Genomic DNA, 5,671 nt, shown 5'->3' with positions numbered 1-5,671 from the left:
GCAAATGATGGTCGAAAATAAGTATTTGGTCAATAACAAAAGTTTATCTCAATACTTTGTTATATACCCTTTGTTGGCAATGACAGAGGTCAAACGTTTTCTGTAAGTCTTCACAAGGTTTTCACACACTGTTGCTGGTATTTTGGCCCATTCCTCCATGCAGATCTCCTCTAGAGCAGTGATGTTTTGGGGCTGTTGCTGGGCAACACGGACTTTCAACTCCCTCGCTACTGTATATAGCCTCTCTCTTTACTGTTGTTTTATTTCTTTACTTACACATTGTTCACCTAATACCTGTTTTGCACTTCACTGTAAGGTCTACTACGTATGTTGTATTCGGCGCACGTGACAAATAAACTTTGATTTGATTTGAAATAAGGCTATCCTCTGCATACCCCCCTACCTTGTCACAACACAACTGATGATCAAACGCATTAAGAAGGAAAGAAATTCCACAAATTAATTTTTAAAGAAGGCACACCTGTTAATTGAAATGCATTCCAGGTGACTACCTCATAAAGCTGGTTGAGAGAATAACAAGAGTGTGTAAAGCTGTCATCTAGACAAAGGGTGGCTATTTGAAGAATGTGAAAAATAAAATATATTTTGATTTGCTGAACACTTTTTTGTTTACTACATGATTCCACATGTGTTATTTCATAGTTTTGATGTCTTCAGCATTATTTTACAATATAGAAAATAGTCAAAATCAAGAAATACCCTTGAATGAGTAGGTGTATATACTTTTGACTATAGTGTATATATATATATATATATATATATGCAATTTTTTTTCAGTCAGATAAACACTCCAAAACAGCCTACCTGACTGTTTGTAGGCGTCCGCATGGTCCTAAGGCACACTGTTGCCCTGTTTTGTATCACATTTCAATGATTAAACTGGGGGGGGGACAAAAATTATATTTCAGAATGTGTGTGGGGACATGTCCACCCGGTACCCAGTGAAAACTACTCACTGAAGATGCATTGTGTGGTTCTCATGAAGTGTCAGTTCACAATATGAAATGATCTTCTTGTCTTTTCTCTCAAGCAGGTGCATATGGCTTCAGCACGTTGGACAAACAACACTCACCAATTTTGTATTTGTCGTCAGTCATGATTATATAAAGGAGATGAAAACATGGAAGAAGTTCCATGACAAAAAAATGTATCAAACTGTACATTGGAAAGGGAATATCATCCTTAGACTTTTATCATTCACTGTACATTTTTAATCGCTGCATTTTCATTGTACATAGATGTTACAGATAAAAACCAATGTATCCTCAGATGACTCAAAACTCAAAGTAATTTCAGTGTTGAATGCACTGTGAGTGGTTCAGAAAGAGTGCAATGAGCCAAGGAGATAGGAGGCATTGTAACACTCACTCCCACTCATGTTTGAGTTTGCTACCTAGACAGAACATTCTTTGAGTGATGCAAGATTGTGTTAAAATTGCGAAGAATGGTTAACATTTTTAAATGCTTGAATTAATCTGTTTCCGATAGTTTATTCGCTCTGTAAGAGAAGCTATGCATGATTCATTGTTTAAACAAGACCAAAATACATGTCTTTCATTGTCGTACTTTTGAAAGCACACTGCATTTGATTTGAGTGCAACGGGTGTGTTACTTACGATACCCCGTTTTACCAGCAGGTGTCACTAAAACCTAACAACTTCGAACTGTGGACCGTTTAATTTATGTTTCCTCGAGCACATACACAAACTCCTTTCCAAATCCTATCAGAGCAATTTAATGCCACTTGGATTGCGCGGCTTTTGAATATTTCTACATGGTAAACCCGATCTAAAACCATGTCTTGTCTATTATGGACATCTTAATTAATTAATAAATTAGCTTAACTACTGATACAGAGTCAGGTATTTGTTCACTCCCCTAATGATTAAGAATAGTATGGGAGCATGGTCATCTGATCCTGGATCTGTGTTTTAATTCGCGACGAAGTTCTCCAGAGTTTTGATGCGTGTGGAGGCGGAGCCGCGCGCTTTGCTCCAGGTCGCAGAGGGATTTGGAGAAAGATATGTCCTCCTAGCGCAGGGACAAGTCCGGCGACTTATCCTTCAGGAATGGTCTGTCTGGCGAGGATGACAGGATTTTATTTACTGGAAGAAAAGTAAGATTTAACTGAATGTCAGTTTGACTTTCAATAATTTATCTAAACGTTGTCTGGATTATGTGTTGCCAGTAGCAGCATAACTTCTTCATACAGGCAGATTCCATTGAGTCTACAAACACCTGACTCTCTGAGCACTACACCCTGGCTTCAACCCTTCACCAGTCCAAGGTCAATGACCGGATAACATCTGTCAACATTTTCTGGTGAGTTTGTATTTCCTTCTTCGTTCGTTTATTATTGAGTGGTCTTGCAAGACCACAAATCAAAAAGCACTTGATTGGGTGAAACGTCCGGGGGATCCGGAGGGGAGATTGGAAAGCCACTGATCTGTTTGTGTTTCAAGGTAGATGGGTGCACCTGCTTGTCAATAGTAGCCTATATAGCTGGCTATATCAGGTTTGTTTTAAGGCCAGTTTATTTCCTTAACTACAGGGACGCAATCTAGCTAGCAGCACTGTGTTTAGTTACAAATGTTTCTACATGTGCCTCCCTCATGGACAGCTGCTGATTAAACTATGATGTGACGTTGTGACACCCTCTAAACCAGGCTTTCTTAAACTCCCGTTTTGTTTTTTGTCCTAGCACTACACAGCTGATTCAAATGACCAACTCATCATCAAGCTTTGATGATTTGAAGCAGCTGTGTAGTGCTAGGGAGAAAAACGAAACGTGCAGGCGGGGGGGGGGGGGTGTCGAGTTTGGGAAACTGTGTGTATTGGGCTTGGTGTCAATCAATAGTCATTTGCTAGCTGGCATGCAAGGTGCCTGACCAGTTTTAAATTAGTGGCTCATCATGGCACAAATGAATGTCATTAAGCTACAACTAGCTGGTCGGGCACAACATCTCTGTGCTAGAGGCGTCAATACAGACCCTGGTTTGATTCCAGGCTGTATCACAACCGGCCGTGATTGGGAGTCCCAGAGGGCAGCGCACAATTGACCCAGCGTCGTTAGTGTTTGGCCAGGGTAGGCTGTCATTGTAAATAAGAATTATTTGTTCTTAACTGACTTGCCTAGTTAAAAAGTACTGAGCTCATATAGCCTAACTTCTGAATGGAGTTAACATGGTTTCATGACAGCTTCCTTACATGATGCCATCTCCCTTCACTTAAGTGTAGCCTAAAATAGCATGATATTATCATCAAAGCTGATGTGATCTGATGTGTACAATAACCTATCACAGTGTTGTATAGGCTAGATGTAGTTAGCCCCACAACCTGATGGTAAACAGAAGCCCTGCTGTAGACAGACAGACACCAATAACAGCTCCTCCTTCTAACACGTTGTTGTGCCAGACATCATTATGTCCCAGCACAAGCTTTCAGAAGAATGGGGGAAAAAATGTCATTGAATGGGATAGAGTAAAATAGAAAGAAAATATTATTGTCCTTGTGAAGGAAAAGTCTATAGCACAGGTGATAAACAAAAAGTACCCCATTCAGTTGTCATGACAGATTTTCTTTTGTCGTTAAACAAATGAAAACTTATTTGTCACGTGCCAAATACAACAGGTATACAACCTTACAGTCAAATGCTTACTCACAAGCCCTTAACCAACAGTGCTTTAAGTAAGTCTAAATAAATAAGTGTTAAGTAAAAAATTGAAAATAAAGTAACAAATAATTGTACAGCAACAGTAAAATAATAAGCGAGGCTATATACAGGGGGTACTGGTACAGAGTCAATGTGGAGGCTATATACAGGAGGTACCGGTACAGAGTCAATGTGGAGGCGATATACAGGGGGGTACTGGTACAGAGTCAATGTGGAGGCTATATACACGGGGGTACTGGTACAGAGTCAATGTGGATGTTATATACAGAGGGTACCAGTACAGAGGCAATGTGGAGGCTATATACAGGGGGTACTGGTACAGAGGCAATGTGGAGGCTATATACAGGAGGTACCGGTACATAGTCAATGTGGAGGTTATATACAGGGGGTACTGGTACAGAGTCAATGTGGAGGCTATATACAGGGGTACTGGTACAGAGTCAATGTGGAGGCTATATACATTCCATATGTGTTATTTCATAGTTGGTCATCGCACAAGCCAGATGCGATGGCGTATCGCTGCAGAATGCTGTGGTAGCCATGCTGGATAAGTGTGCCTTGAATTCTAAATAAATCAGTGTCACCAGCAAAGCACCCCCACAACATCACACCTCCTCCTCCATGCTTCATGGTCGGAACCACACATGCGGAGATCATATGTTCACCTAGTCTGCGTCTCACAGAGACACGGCGGTTGGAACCAAAAACATCATATTTGAACTCATCAGACCAAAGGACAGCTTTCCACCGGTCTAATGTCCATTGCTCGTGTTTCTTGGCCCAAGCAAGTCTCTTCTTATTGGTGTCCTTTAGTAGTGGTTTCTTTGCTGCAATTTGACCATGAAGGCCTGATTCATGCAGTCTCCTCTGAACAATTGTTGTTGAGATGTCTGTTACTTGAACTCTGAAGCATTTATTTGGGCTGCAATTTGAGGCAGGTAACTCAAATTAACTTATCCTCTGCAGCAGAGGTAACTCTGGGTCTTCCATTCCTATGGCGGTCCTCATGAGAGTCAGTTTCATCATAGCGCTTGATGGTTTTTGCGACTGCACTTGAAGAAACTTTCAAAGTTCTTGAAATGTTCCATATTGACTGACCTTCATGTCTTACAGTAATGATGAACTGTTGTTTCTCTTTGCTTATTTGAGCTGTTCTTGCCATAATATGGACTTGGTCTTTTACCAAATGGGGCTATCTTCTGTATACCACCCCTACCTTGTCGCTCAAAGGCATTAAGAAGGAAAGAAATTCCACAAATTATTTAACAAGGCACACCTGTTAATTGAAATGCATTCCAGGTGACTACCTCATGAAGCTGGTTGAGAGAATGCCAAGAGTATGCAAAGCTGTCAAGGCAAAGTGTGGCTACTTTGAAACAAAAACATATTTTTGTTGGTTACTACATGATTCCATATGTGTTATTTCATAGTTTTGATGTCTTCACTAGTATTCTACAATGTAGAAAATAGTAAAAAAATAAAACAAAAACCCTGGAATGACTAGGTGTGTCCAAATGTATGACTGGAACTATATAATTTAAAAAATTATATATATATATATATATATATATATATATTTTTACCTTTCTCCTGGATATTTTTTATCCCCTTAGTGGTGCTGCATGGCTTTGTCCTCTGATGTAGCATTTAGGGAATGGGAAAAAGATGCAGTCACTTCTGCCTTCTACTGTGCGTTCCTAATGTCACCCTATTCCCTATGTACTACCTTAGTAGAATTGGCAATTGTAGTTCCGGACAGCTCCAAGGGAAGGAAACAAAAAACAGTTGAGGGGAAAGTGGGAGGAGTAAAGGAGATGTATTCCGGCATGGAATGATCCTCAGGTAACCATGGTGGAAGGGCTTCCTGAGTGAAATAATGGTTTTAGAATGACACCATCCTTAATTAGGTTGTAGTAACAACTTGTAATAACACACTTATACCAATATAATATTTAGAGGGGATTTCGTCCTTGATAA

Source organism: Oncorhynchus clarkii, chromosome 20 (assembly GCF_045791955.1).
Source record: "Oncorhynchus clarkii lewisi isolate Uvic-CL-2024 chromosome 20, UVic_Ocla_1.0, whole genome shotgun sequence".
NCBI classification, from domain to species: Eukaryota; Metazoa; Chordata; class Actinopteri; order Salmoniformes; family Salmonidae; genus Oncorhynchus; species Oncorhynchus clarkii.
The sequence above is the reverse complement of the archived record's forward strand: the minus strand, read 5'-3'. Positions refer to the sequence as shown.